Here is a 14,994-nt window from a genome sequence, read left to right as displayed (position 1 = left end):
CTACTTAGACACAGGAAACTCTAACAGCTATCTTTTTTTCCAAACAAAAGGAACAACTTTTCCCTTAAATAAGATAGACAACTTCTATCTTTTTTAAGAATAGCAACTGGGAAAGATCAGCACATAAAGTTGTACAGTCTATACAGTATATGAGGCTGCCATCTCTAAGGGGACACGTTTCACAAAGTAAGCCATAAAGATATATATATTTATTGTAACAATTTTCCTGAAGATGGCAGTCAAGTACCTTGTGCTAACAAAATTGGTATGACAATTTTCTGACAAATGGAAGTAAAATACCTTTAGTAAATGGTACATTTTCCTGATGTGCACAATAGTGTGTTATGGGCTGATCCTGCTACTAATTCCTTACATTTAAATAAAATGTCCCTCTTAGCAACTCCCTAGAAGCCTGTACCCTATATGCTCAGAACCAATTTCAAAAAGTACCTATTTTATTCCACATCACATTTAACCTGAACATCATTTTAAAACAGAAATCTGCAACAAGGGTTTGAAAAAGGAATTTACAGGGGTACAGGAATAGGCAGGCATACATCCATAGATGCACACTGGTACATTCACTCCCAGGAACATACCCAAGTATATATATTCCAGTAGCTGAACAGCCTGGTAGGTAGGTGTACACACACACACACACACACGCACACACACAAATACAGATTTAGCTGGACATTAAAGCATAAAAAGGAGGAGACTCTGGCTGCTTGCCCAGTTTTCCTATTTAACATATTTTTAGCCTGTCTCACTCCTACAGGTCATGAGTTCCCTAAAGTTTACATGCTCTTATGAGAGTTCAAGTCATCAAACCTTTCTAAGGATTTGTTAGTGACAAAGAACTGTGCTAAGTAGATACAGCAAGCCACTCAGTCTTGGAAGGTTGTTTGAAGGTGAGATCTGAACTGTGTCTGAAGATTAAGTAGGACTTTGATAGGCAAAAATGAAAAAAAAAAAGACAAAAAGCAGAAGGAATATCCTAAGCATAGGCATGGAAGAGGTAGAAAGGGCAATGCTCTGAGAATCCCACAAAGACTAGATATGATAGAAACTTTTATTGAATCAGGAAGAAAGGCTGAAGGAACTAGGTGGGAACTAAAATGCAGAGGGCCTTGAATGCCAGGTGAATGAATGTGTGTTCTATTCCATAAACAGTGGAGAATCATGGAAGGTTTTTGATTGGGAGTACCATGACTAGGTTTAGATTTAAGAAAACTACCAATATATAGAATGGATTAGATAGGAAGACTCTAGAGAATGGGACATCAGTCTAGGCAAGAGATGTTGAGGACCTAAGGCAATCAGTATGGGAAGAAATAGAAGAGATGCTGATAAGATTTGGTTTGAAATCGGTTGGATGTGGATGATGGGGGAGAGATGAGTAGAAGATGATTCTAAACTTTCGAGTCTGGAGTTGTTAGAATTATAGAGAAGACAGGGACAAAAGCAGGCTTTGATAGTAACTAAAGGAAGATTATGAGTTCAGCTTTGGATAATTTGAGTTAGAGGTATTGGTAAGCCCTGTGCTCAAGACAGTGATTATAGAAAGGCAAGAACTTAAGAGTTAGAGGGCTGTTCCCCTGATCCTGGATTGAAAGCAATGAAATGAAATAAATAGAATCAGATAATGGAAGAGAGACAAATGGGGACAAATACTGTTAGGGAAAATAGGCAGAGAAAAAATATTAATTTAGAAGCTGAAGTATTATAAAAGAAGGGAGAAAGAAGAGAATGTGTATTTTTTTAAAAAAAAGTATTGTTTTTTAAAGCAAAGATTACTTTATTTTTTAAGTTTGTTTATTTATTTATTTTTAAGTAATTTCTCTGCCCAATGTGGCACTTGAACTCATGACCCAAAGATCAAGAGTGGTATCCTCTTCTAACTGAGCCAGCCAGATGTCCCAAATGTGTACTTTTTTTAAAGGAACAATTTTTTTTTAAGTGTTGATCCTGAGTATTTTTTTTCAATAGCTTCTCTATCCTCTCCTGTGGCTATTTTCTCCTTGTTGATGAAAATCCTCTGAATGACCTTGAGAGGAGATGGAATATTGTTAATGTGTTGTCCTCAGACTGAATGCAAGTAGCTCTTCTCTCATTATCCACGTCTTTATTTGTAAGCCTAGGAATATACTGTGTTTGGGGAAACCATTAAGAAAGGTTAGTAGTTACCTAGTTATTAAGAGAGAAGCATGAGAACATTTCTCTTATGTTAATATAAGAAGAATATATTGTCCTCTACATCAAAGATTCTATTTTAAAGCTCTTTTGCACATAGTACTCGCTTAATAGCTTGAAATAACAAGAACCACACGGCAGTCTTATATGTATAATGATATTAAAAGATCTCCAAACACAGTAAACTAAGATATCTTGAGGTACTATAAGATTTGCTCTGAATATGTTGAGGGGAGATAGGGACTTTCTTAAAGAAAACTATTCTTACCAGGTAAACTTTGTTTTTTAAATATAAAGTGTATAATAAGTCCCTTAAAATGGCTCCAGACAGTGAAGGAAGCACAGATAAGGCCAGACAGAATAATCAGAGAAGAAATTGATAAATGTTTGAAAGTGTGAGCTGAAGTCCTAATAGGTCTCCAGCTCTTTGGTAGTTGGTGTGGAAAGAACAAAGGTATATACGAAGTCTGCAATCTTATTTGGAAGAAAAAACATGTACTCTGGAGACAGGTACATAACAATACAAGGAAAGAAATTATTATATTACAGTATGTATAGTACAGAGAATGATGCTGTAGAATTATAAAAGAGGAACAATAAAGGGTGGATTGGTTTGGGAAGGCTTCCTGATACAGGTGAGATCAATTAAATTTAGATCTGGGGGCAACATACCCAGACTTGGAAGCAGCAGGGACTCTATTCAACTGGTATCAAAGAGGTTTTAGAGAAAGGCAGAGGGATTTGGACTCTATTCTGTACAGCAGGACATTATTTAAGATTCTTGAGTAAGAGAGTAATATAATGAAAGAAATTTTTCTAAGATATATATTGTGACAGTGAAAAGGATAGATTGGAGGAGAACAAGATAGAAGGCAGGGAGATTACTTAGGCTGTTGCAAAAATCCAGGTGAAAAATGATGGTGGCCTGATTATTGCAAGCGTTGATGATCATTCATTCATCTAAAATCATTTATTGAATACCTATTCCATGTCAGGCACTGTGCTGATAACTGTAATTTACCTGAAGGAAATTATAGGCAAGCAAAGGAAATAACACCAAGTATACAAATAACTGCAACCCCAAGGAGAAAATGATACTCATTTTAATATAAAAGAAACTCTGAGTTCAAAGGAGTTAAGAATTGATGGGAACCTAGCAGAACGGGGTAGACTTGGGTTCAGAGATGAGTTAAAGTAAATTCCATAATTCTTCTTATTTGGGGAGAAGTACCAGGAGTGATAAGAAAGTAATTGTAGGTAAACAAAACAATGTGAGCAAAGGACCTGAGGTGAGAAAACACTGGGATTTCTTTTGGAGACCCCAGGATTTGAAGCCTCAAGGATATAGACAGAAATGAAGAACTGGGAGAAGATGGGAGTTTGACAACTGAATGAGTGGTAAGGAGGAAGGGAAATTGTTAAGACAGAAGCATAGGATATTAATAATTTCTTATTTTCTCTTACTTTGCAACTCCCCCTTTTCTCAAACTCTGTCTGGATTCTTTCTTGGTGATATCCAAAGGTCCAGGATGCTTTTGTTTGATTTCTGGACTGCCCACTTCCACATACTATCTTTCTCTGACATGAGGCTATAGGGTTCTGACTGATGTTCAGAGATACCCTGGTCTGAGAAGGGAAATGATTCACTCATGAAGTTCATATAGGGCCTGTTTCCACAGTAAGCAGCATCTATATTCAATCTTTGGTATCCAATAGCATCTTCCAGTCTCATTTGCTATCTGTATATGTGTGTTTGTCATGCCTTTGGAAAGGCCTTGTCATGCATGTAAGGAACACCATTCCTAATAAGCTTTCTCTGTATGTTTATAATATTAAATTTTCAGATTGAACTTTCAGAGACCCTTCCTTCCCAATCATTCATGTTATAGTGATAAAAAGTAGGGGTCTTTCGAGACTACCACTTGATTTTTATATTATACTCTACAATATTCTGTGTTTTCTTTTCCTTTTATTTAAATTTTAGTTAACATACAGTGCAATATTGGTTTCAGGAATAGAATTCAGTGGTTCATCACTTACATACAATACCCAGTGCTCATCAAAAGTTCTGTCTTTAATACCCATCACCCATCTAGCCCATCCCCCACCCACCTCCCTTCAACCCTCAGTTTAAGAGTCTTTTGTGGTTTGTTTATCTCTTCCTTTTCCCCCCCTTTACCATATGTCCATCAGTTTTGTTTCTTAAACTCCACATGAGTGAAATCCTATGGTATTTGTCCTTCTCTGATTGACTTATTTTGCTTAGCATAATACATTCTAGCTTCATCCATGTTGTTGAAAATGGCAAGATTTCATTCTTTTTGATAGCTGAATAATATTCCAGTGTGTGTGTGTGTGTGTGTGTGTGTGTGTACGACATCTTCTTTATCCATTCATTAGTCGATGGACATTTGGGCTCTCTCCATAGTTTGGCTATTGTAGATAATGCTGCTGTAAACATTGGGGTACATATACCCCTTCAAATCTGTATTTTTGTATCCTTTGGGTAAATCCCTTATAGTGTTATTGCTGGATCATAGAGTAGTTCTATTTGTAATTTTTTTTGAAGAAACTACTATCTTCCAGAGTGGCTGCATCAGTTTGCATTCCCGCCAACAGCGCAAGAGGGTTCCCCTTTCTCCACACCCTCACCAACATCTGTTGTTTCTTGTGGTCTTAATTTTAGCCATTCTGACAGGTGCGAGGTGGTATCTCACCATGGTTTTGGTTTGTATTTCCATGATGATGAGTGACGTGGAGCATCTTTTCATGTGTCTTTTATCCATCTGGATGTCTTCTTTGGAAAAGTGTCTATATATGTCTTCAGCACGTTTCTTAACTGGGCTATTTGCTTTATTTGGGTGTTAAGTTTGATAAGTTCTTTATAGATTTTGGATACTGACCCTTTATCAGATATGTCGTTTGCAAATATCTTCTCCCATTCCATAGATTGCTTTTAGTTTTGTTGACTGTTTGCTGTGTAGAAGTTTTTTTCATCTTGATGAGGTCCAAATAGTTCATTTTTTATTTTGTTTCCCTTGCCTCCAGTAACATTCTAGTAATAAATTGCTACAGCTGATGTCAAAGAGTATACTCTACAATTTTCTAAAATGCTTCCACATTTCCCATGTCCTGTGTCCTTGGATTCTCACCCCAACCCTCTGTGTGTGATATTGGCTTTATTCCCATTGTGCAGATGAGAAAACTAAGGCTAAAGGATACTTGGCTACTAAGGATTGAAGTCAAGATTCAAGCCCAAGGCTCCTGACTCCAAAACCAATCCCTAATCCATGTCAGGCTAGTTAGTACAAGGTTTCCAAAGCAGCCCTCTTGAGCCCAGAAATGATATAGATTCCTCTAAACAGTGTGGGATAATGGGGGCCAATTACCTTCTTTAAAGCCAACCAAATCCACAGGCTTAAGATGAGACAAGGTTTTAAGGTGGTTGTGATGGTTCTTTTTTAAAAAAAAATGCTTTAGATGCTCATAATGATGATTCATTCATAAATAATTAGGAACTTCCTAAGATCAGAATTATCAAAAGGTTTTTACAATTCTTAAGAGATTAAAAATGCACCAGTCTTGTCATCTGGCCCCAGGATTGGGATTTAAGAGGCTGATTCTATTCCTAGCTGTGCCTTTGTGATTTGAGGTAAATCCTTTAACCTTTCACTTTTTATTTATCCATTTAAAAATAAGTATATTACCCACCATAGAATATCTGGGAATCACTCTAAAATTCTAGGCTCAAAAGTATTTTAAAGCCTTATAAATTCTGTAAATCACTTTGCACAGATTCAAAATGACTGTCACATTGATACAAGGTGGAATTAGTTTATTAAAAACAAGTAAATTGTATGGAGACGGGGTTAAAGCACAGATTTCTGCCTTCCTACTAGGTGCAGCTCAGGTCTGTGTTTTTTAATAGGTGCAGCTCAGGTCTGTGTTCCACTTTCACCTCTGCCACAATGTGGTGCGGCCACAGCTAGTTGGATCATCTTGCATCCCACCTCCTGCAGTGCCATATGTCACTAAGACTAATATCCCTGGGTGGAGATTTTTCTATGGTAGAAGCCTAGTGAAGAAGGGTAATTCTCTAATTTCATTTCCCCCCTTTGAAGCCTGGATTATGTGGAAGGGAAAGTATTTTAGATTCTAGAATAACGTTTCTCTGTTCCATGCCTTAATGTCCCTCTGTATAAAATGGCATTATCAAGATATGCTCCTAGCTGCAAAGGGGATGGTGTGAGACTAACTGTGGAAATTTCAGTATAATATAGTGGGCTTCAGAGTCAGACACATTTGGGTTGAAATCCCAGCTCTGTAATTTCTTAGCTCTGTGGCCTTGGACAAAGACTCTCACTGACCTCTTTGAGTCTTATTTTCTTCATTTTACACGTGAGATTAATAATTCCCACCTACTAGGTTGTTCTAAGGATAAATGACATATCAAGTGTTTAGTTCAGTACCTGGCACCTAGTTGGTTTTTTAAAAAATGGTAAATGTGTTCTTCCTTGCCACTGTCTGCAGAGATGGTAGCCATCTCCTACTTGGCATCATAGCCACCCTCAGAACCATTGTAAAGCCCAAGATTGTTAAAAAGAGGACCAATTAGTTCATCCAGCGCCACTCAGACCAATATGTCAAAATTAAGTGTAACTGGTGGAAACCCAGAGGCATTGAAAATAGGGTGTGCAGAAGATTCAAGGGCCAGATCTTGATGCCCAGCATTGGTTATAGGAACAATAAGAAAACAAAGCACATGCTGCCCAGTGGCTTCCAGAAGTTCCTAGTCCACAACAGTCAAGTGCTGCTGATGTGCAACAAATCTTACTATGCAGAGATTGCTTACAATGTCTCCTCTAAGAATCACAAACCATTGTGAAAAGAGCAGCCCAACTGGCCATCAGAGTCACCAATTCCAATGCCATGCTGCACAGCAAAGAAAATGAATAGACAGCTCGTGTGCACATTGTATTTGTGTTAATAAAACCATTAAACTAGGGGCGCCTGGGTGGCTCCGTCAGTTAAGCGTCCGACTTTGGCTCAGGTCATGATCTCGCGGTCTGTGAGTTCGAGCCCCATGTCGGGCTCTGTGCTGACAGCTCAGAGCCTGGAGCCTGTTTCAGATTCTGTGTCCCCCTCTCTCCCTGACCCTCCCCCGTTCATGCTCTGTCTCTCTCTGTCTCAAAATGTTAAAAAAAATTAAAAAAAAACATTAAACTATTTTTTAAAAAGGTAGCTGCTACCATGTGAAAGACACTGATTTTGTTTCAAGCAACTACTGTGTGTGTGTGTGTGTGTGTGTATAATGCACATATTTGCTCATTGACTGTGCTCCCCTTCTCTTTTAAAAGGGGTGGTTCTCATGCAAAGTAAAGAAAACTGAAAATAACAAGGTTGGCTACCATTGCTTCTTAGTAATGTATCTTAACATCAGAATCATGTACCCCCTTACTGCTGTTTTCTTCTGCTGCTTAGAGGGGCATGTCAATAGAAAGACTTCCAATTCTATTCAACAAGTACTTTTTTGGCTTTAAAATTTTTTTATTGTGGTATAATTGACATATATATGCATATATATATATATATATATTCATTTCAGGTATACAACATAATGATTCCATATTTGTATATATTGCAAAATGGTAACCACAATAAGTCTAGTTAACATCTGTCACCATACACTGTTAGAACATTTTTTTTCTCCAGTATAAGGTTTTTTTGAGCATTTTGTATGCACCTCTCTGACTTCTGTCATAAGTTCTCTCTTCTTGCCATGATTTATTGAGGGGACCAGATAGTTCATTAACATTAATTAATTATAGAATTTCCTAAGTTTTTAGTTAATAATTATTTCAATCCATCCTGATATCTGAGGTGCCAATATTTCTCAGGATTTTTCCCCAGAAAAGCAGCAATTTTAATTTGAAAGCGATTTTATGTGTGAGTGAAGGAGAAGAAAAGAACCCACAAAAAGCTGGAGGGCAGAAGTGATACAGTTGCAGCACTCTCTCCGCAGGCAGCCTGCAGGTTTTACACACACACACACACACACACACACACACATACATATATACATACACATATACCCAGGGTGCATAGAATTGGCACCAATTTAATTTATGTTGGCTTCTAGCAAGAATGTCGATAACACTTGAGTGATCTTCCTTCAATTATCAAGATTGATGATGGGGGCTCCTGGGTAGCTCAGTCAGTTGAGAGTCTGACTTTGGTTTAGGTCATGATCTTGAGGTCAGTGAGTTGGAGCCCCGCGTCGGGCTCTGTGCTGACAGCTCAGAGACTGGAGCCTGTTTCCGATTCTGTGTCTCCCTCTCTCTGACCCTCCCCCATTCATCCTCTGTCTCTGTGTCTCAAAAATAAATAAACGTTAAAAAAATAAAAAAAAATTATCAAGGATGATGATGAACTTTCATGATCAAAGAATGAGAACTTAGTCTACTGTTAACTTTATTCCAACTTTTGAAGAAGTGGCTGCAGAAATTTAAGCCCTGAAAGAGGCTCTTTTCACTTGGAGGCTCTCTAGGGAGATTTTTAAAGCAGATAGTAGAGGTACTAATTCAATATCTACATAGGATTTTTCCCTTAGATGGAGGACTAGATAAATGCCATTAGATTTCAAATCCCCCTTTATCACTCTTTCATTTAGAAAGAGAAAAAAATTAAAAAATAAAAATAAGAAAATGATTTTGTGTTGCCTTTCTCCTCACCCCTTTTGATAAGAACTATTCTGAAGCTGCTAGCAAAGAATATATTTTCATAGTATTGCCTTTGATTTGATGTTGTAGCATAGCAAACATGGCAGACATGATCTCTGCCTCAGGCACATGTCTGATACATATACTTCTATCCGTGAGAAGACATGAAGGAAACAAGGCTATTCTGTTTATGCACTGATACTACAAGAGCATTTGCTACTTAAGAGACTTGAACTCTGACATCAAGTTTGGCTGCTTTGACAAGGTCTCTATATCCGAAGCCTCCTCATAGTAGATGATATCATGTATAACCAACTCTCCATCACAGATTTAGGTATTTAATTTATAGTGCCAGGTAGACAAGATTTCATAGAGGAAGTTCATGGCGGACCATGTCTCTTGGCCTCTGGGAAATTCTTAAACTCAGTAGTTTAAAAATAACCTTTGAATTTCAGAGAAAGTCATTTAGATACTGCCGTGGTTAAATGGTTGTGTTTGCTAAGCACACACCTCAGAAGACAGGCAATTGATTATAAATGGCAGTACAGAGGCAGCAATGCACTTCTGGGAAGCATAAGGCAAATCTAGCTTATGTGTCATCCTGCAACAGGATCAGGTTCTGTGCATAGATGACACTCACTGGGAAGCTGCCACTTAAACCCCACCAGTGGAACAAGGTGGGAAGTATCAAAAAGTCAGGTTAGCAGGATATAACTTTCCATCATACCTCCACTCATCAGCGTTGGCACTATGTGAATTATAAATGAAAGCTAGAACTCAACAACCAGTATACAATGAGGTGAGGTTGCCAGAAGCCTAGAGGACAAAGAGAAGCTTCCAAAACACACTGAAACATAGCATGACTTAGCCTTGGACTTCTAGAACATGAGAATGTATGTTCCTAGTCAGGAACTCTCAGAAGCAGAATCCTTTTTACATTTTAGCCAAATCTAATCTTAGTTACAAATGTATGTAAGAAACCTGGCATGAAGTGGATACTCAGTGGATAAGGCTGGCCTCAAGCATAGGGTTTATGTATAGAGCGTGTTCCCACACTAATTACTTACAGCCATGTGTATACATGAGTAGTCATCACTTGCATCTGTACTACATTCCAGCATGAAGGACAAATACTCCCTGTTTTTCAAGTCCATATCTCAGAAGTCCATATACACATTTTCTATGATTTAGGGAGTGGAGGAAGAAAAAGAAAAGAAAAAACACCACACAAACCTAGTCATTCTTTCTAGGCTAAAGTCAATCCTAGGAACTGACTCTTGGTTGCCAGTGGGGAGACTTATTGGAAAAGTGATAGTAGTGTAGCTGGAGAAGTCAGGCATGAAAGCTTTAACTGCAGAAGCTGTTGACTCATCCTACACTCTGTGTGTGTTGGAACAAGGGCAGGCATCATACCAATAGCATAAATGGTCACACTGGGGTGGTTTTGAGCCAGGTCACATCTTAAGGCCAGAGTGCTTTGTTATTGGTTTTTCTTTCTAGGGAGCCTGGTAACTTGAATATGTGCATGACCCATTGCATTCTGTGCTCAGAGGCAAGGATATCTTTTCTCTGTGTGTGGCTTCTTTTTAACTACAGGGTGGAGGGAGGAAACACAAACAAAGTAGTAGTCAGCCTTCTCTCTCTTCAGTGTCTTTTAGTCCTATCACTGTTGAACTCTGTCTTAGCTGTTTTAATTGCGGCTTCCGCTATAACAGATACTTCCTTTGTGGGATCGCTGTTGGTAGGGCATGTGGGTATTTCATCACCTTTGGGCAGGCCTTTCCCACTTCTGCTTGAGGAGGATAAAAGTGGGAGGGGAGGAAGCTCCAAGTGAGTAAATCTCAGATGCTATTACTTCCTCTGTCTGTCTTCTGACCACTCCCTGGGCTGACATCTTGAGGGGTACATGGTTCTTGGGTTTTGGTATCAGCATGTATTTTAGCATGCTAGTCACACTCCAGAGCTTCGACTTCCTGCCCAGAAGCAGCAGAGTAGTGGTGACCTCAAGAAGGAAGTGGATAATCTTAATGAGAAACCAAGCTACTGTTGGCAGACATTTGAGACTAGGCTGACAACAATGATCTTCACCTTACCCTGCCCCCTATCTAGAAGAAAAGCCTGAAGACTCACTGTAAGTAAAGATACTGCTCAATTAATTCCAATATCCTGACAACTATTTTGCCATGGTGAATACAGAGGCAACTCCCCATTCCTTCCAACTTCACAGGTTCCTGCAGTCCCCCTGGGATAGTGAAGACCATTATTCCTAGGGAATCCTAAAATGGGACTTCCAGGTCAGGGAGCAGGATGGAGCCATTAGCTTTGGTTGGGATACAGCTTGGTTCACTGTTGGGGCACCTTTCATAGTGATTCATAGTAGGTGCCTGATCTTTTGAGTCACCACTATTAAGGGATGCTGGTCATCCAGTGTTCATTATGAGCTCTTGATAGTTATGCAGACTTTACAAACCCTAAGAAGAATAAGAAAATCCATTTTGAATCTCACCATCCCCTACTTTATCCCCTCTGTGTATCAAGTCCATTTGTGGCTCACTGTATACTTAAGCATATTCATATGGATTTACCCCTGCTGACATATGTGTGTTTCTCTTCCTACCAGTGGAGTTAGTGTTTCTGTGTATGAGTCTGGAATTGTGTTTTTTAGTCAAATTCTATAAGGGGCATTCTCAGGAGAAATAATAGAACAATTTGTTTAGAAAACACTTCCCACCTCCAGATGTCCCTAAGCAGACCAGGCTGATTACAAAAAGGACTGATTCAAATCAGAACTCTTTGGGAAGTTCTCAGAAGATCAAATAGTCCAATTTCAGATTAGACAATTGGGATCTAGGGAAAGGTATTGGGGTTAGAGCTTGAAAGATGGAGGTACTGGGGATGGGATGGTAAAAGAGAAGAGAAAGGAGGTTTGGTAAAAGGTTAAAAAGAACAACAAATAAGGACATAGCCCCTACCAGATGCCTAATTTTTCTTTCAATGTTTGCAAATGCCATACAAATAGCTCTTACATTTGAGTTGCCCAGGTGGCTGGAGATCTATTTATTTTGTATTTAACCAAGGATCAAAGGATCTTTGCCAATGTTTTTGCTTAAGGGTTCCAAATAAACTTTCTACCATGTATATTTGGGGGTAGACTGGGGTAGAGGTGGTTTATTCAGTACTTAAGTTATTTTTAGATCACCTTTAAGTCACTCTTTTGGAGGAAAGCAGCATTTATGTCCTGAAGGATTTACAAAAAGAATACAGAAAAGCTGGGTTACTGCCCCCTCATTCTTGACTCTGGGATAATTTCCCACTGGGAATTCAGACAAGTCACTTGGACTCTCTGTTTGCCCTGATCTCAAAAGGTTATTGTGCAAATAAGTGGAATTGGTCAAATAGTGGTACAAACTAAGGCAAGGTATCAGGGATTTAGCCCTACCTGAAGCCAAGTTAAGTTTTCAGGGCTGATAATGACAAGTCAGTGGTTGGCAATGTAAACTCATGGACTCTGTTCTGCTGTGAGTTCCATTTTACTGAATTTCATTCATGTTATCTTACTAAAGGAGATATGTCAGGCATCTGTTGTACAATGGCCTCAAATCTCAATTTCTGTAAAACTATATACTATTTCTCCTAGAAGCTGAAGAATTTTAGATTTTTTGCCTGCATATGACCACATAATTTTCAAGCTATAAAACTCACAGATTTATATAACATTGCATATATACTAGTCATGCTTCCCCATTTTGTCTAAATAGAGGACAGTATAATTTGAAAAAAAAATTGTAATTTTATGAACCATTTTCCCCTGTTTGCATCAGAGATGGTAAGTAAACTCCCCTAGATAATATATTTTGTAGCATTATACTCAGCACTAAGAGCTATGTTTCTATAAATTCCATAGTAGTACATATGCATTAATTCTTCTAGTTAGGTCAGTCAGTGCGTGTGTGTGTGTGTGTGTGTGTGTGCAGACACATAAAAGCATCCAAAAGCATGAAAGATACCAGAAGGAACTTCATGGGGAATGTTTCTCTGAAGGTGTTATATAATAGGTATATGACTATATGGTACCAAAAGCATGATTCATAAAAGTAAAAACTGAAAAACTGGATTTCATTCAAATGTAAAACTTAATTATCGACTGGGAAAAAATATTTTCAAATCACATTTCCAACAAAGGACTTGTTTCTAGAATATGTAAAGAACTCTATAATCTAAATATTTAAAAAACAAAGAATATAATTAGAAAATGGACAAAAAACATAGATATTTCATCCAAGAGAATATACAGATGGCATATAAGTACATGAAAAATGTCCAATATCATTAGCCATTAGGGAAATGCAAATTAATACCACAGTAAGATGTTACTACACACCTATTAGAATGGCTAAAATAAAGTAGTGACACCACCAAGTTCTAGAGAGGATATAAAGAAACTTGATCACTCATATATTGTTGTGGGAATGTAAAATGGTATAGGCACTCTGGAAAATACTTTAGAAATTCCCTTTCAGACTAAAAATAGATTTGCCACATAGCTCAGCAACTGTACTCCTGGGCATAGATTCCAGAGAAGTGAAAAAATATTTTCAGGTAGAACTCTATACGCATATATTCATAGAAGCTTTATTCATACTATCCAAACACTGGAAACTACCCAGATGTCCTTCAATGGATGAACGGTTAAACAAATCATGGTACATGCATACCATGGAATACAGCAATACAACTTTCATGAACTGCAAGGAAATTATCCTGAGTGTAAAAAGTTAATCTCAAAAGGATATATTCGGAATGATTCCATTTATGTAACAATTGTGAAATAACATATTATAGAAACAGAACAGATTTGTGGAGGTCAGTGGTTAGGAATGGGAGGGGGCAGAGGGAATAGATGTGGTTATAAGGAGTAGCATGAGGGAGTCTTGTGATGGTACACTTCAATATCTTGATTTTCCTGATGTTAACCCAAACCTACACCTGTGATAAAATTGCACAGAGCTACACACACACACACACACACACACACACACACACACACTGAGTTTGTGTATAACTGCTGAAATCTGGATAAGCTCTACAGATTGTACCAATGTCAATCTCCTGCTTTTGATATTGTACGATATTTATGCAAAATGGTAAAATGGAGGAAGATGGGTGAAGGATGCACAGGACCTCCTTTTACATATCTTTGAAATTCCCTGTGAATTTACAATTATTTCAAAAAACATTTTAAATGTCTACAAAACACAAGAATAACATTTTTGGATGCTATATATTTTGTTTTCTATGTAGGATATAATTAATTTCTTCATTTTGTGTATTAAAGGTAATCCCTGTGTATTAAAATATAATTTCCTGTCTTTTTGTGCCTAAACATAGCACAATATATTTTTAAAAGTACAGCCTGTAATGTAAAAAGACATTAATTCTCTGGTGTAGGGATGTGATGGTGGAAATGGGAGGTACCTGAACACAGCTGAAAACAGGGTTTTGTGGCCCATTTTTAAGCTGTAGTTGACAAATTTCATAGGGTTGTTTGTTTAGGATAGTGTAATAATCGGTCCTAAGTTGTGACATGACTAATCAAAATACATTTATATTTGCCTTTTAGAGTGTGTTTTATACTTTCACTTAAATATGGTTATATAAGCCTGAGGGAGTCCATATTCCAATCAGAAAATAGATGGCATCACATCTTAGACTCAAGCAAAGTATCTAAGGTAGAAAGGCTGTATTGAGACTTGAAAAATATGTATTTCACATGTATATTAGTTCTTAGTTGCTTTAGGTTGTTTATTATGTGGAGAGATGGTCTTGTGACATTTACCTTGAGAACTTAATTAAGCCTTTTGATTCAAGAAGCCTTTTTTAGGGCTATAGGTTGCCTTAGAATTCAGAACTCAAGAAGAGAATAAAGAGTGTTATCAATAGAATTTTTCAAGATCCTTTGTTAAGTTTTATTAGCGAGACCCTGAAAACATTTTAGCCTAGGAAAATGGTATAATGTTTATTTATTTATATCAACTTACTAAAAGGTTTATATGTAAGCTAATATATACTTACACACATATTC

At 37.7% G+C, this 14,994-nt stretch overlaps 1 protein-coding gene and 1 pseudogene across 1 annotated transcript in view; both read left to right on the top strand.

Moving 5' to 3' along the window:
- DGKK (diacylglycerol kinase kappa) overlaps positions 1–14,994 on the top strand; it is a 173,733-nt gene that overhangs the window by 20,844 nt on the left and 137,895 nt on the right. The window lies entirely within an intron of this gene.
- On the top strand, positions 6,689–7,149 carry LOC102971722 (annotated as a pseudogene).

This window comes from Panthera tigris, chromosome X, assembly GCF_018350195.1.
Source record: "Panthera tigris isolate Pti1 chromosome X, P.tigris_Pti1_mat1.1, whole genome shotgun sequence".
Taxonomy (NCBI): Eukaryota; Metazoa; Chordata; class Mammalia; order Carnivora; family Felidae; genus Panthera; species Panthera tigris.
The sequence above is the reverse complement of the archived record's forward strand: the minus strand, read 5'-3'. Positions and strand labels throughout refer to the sequence as shown.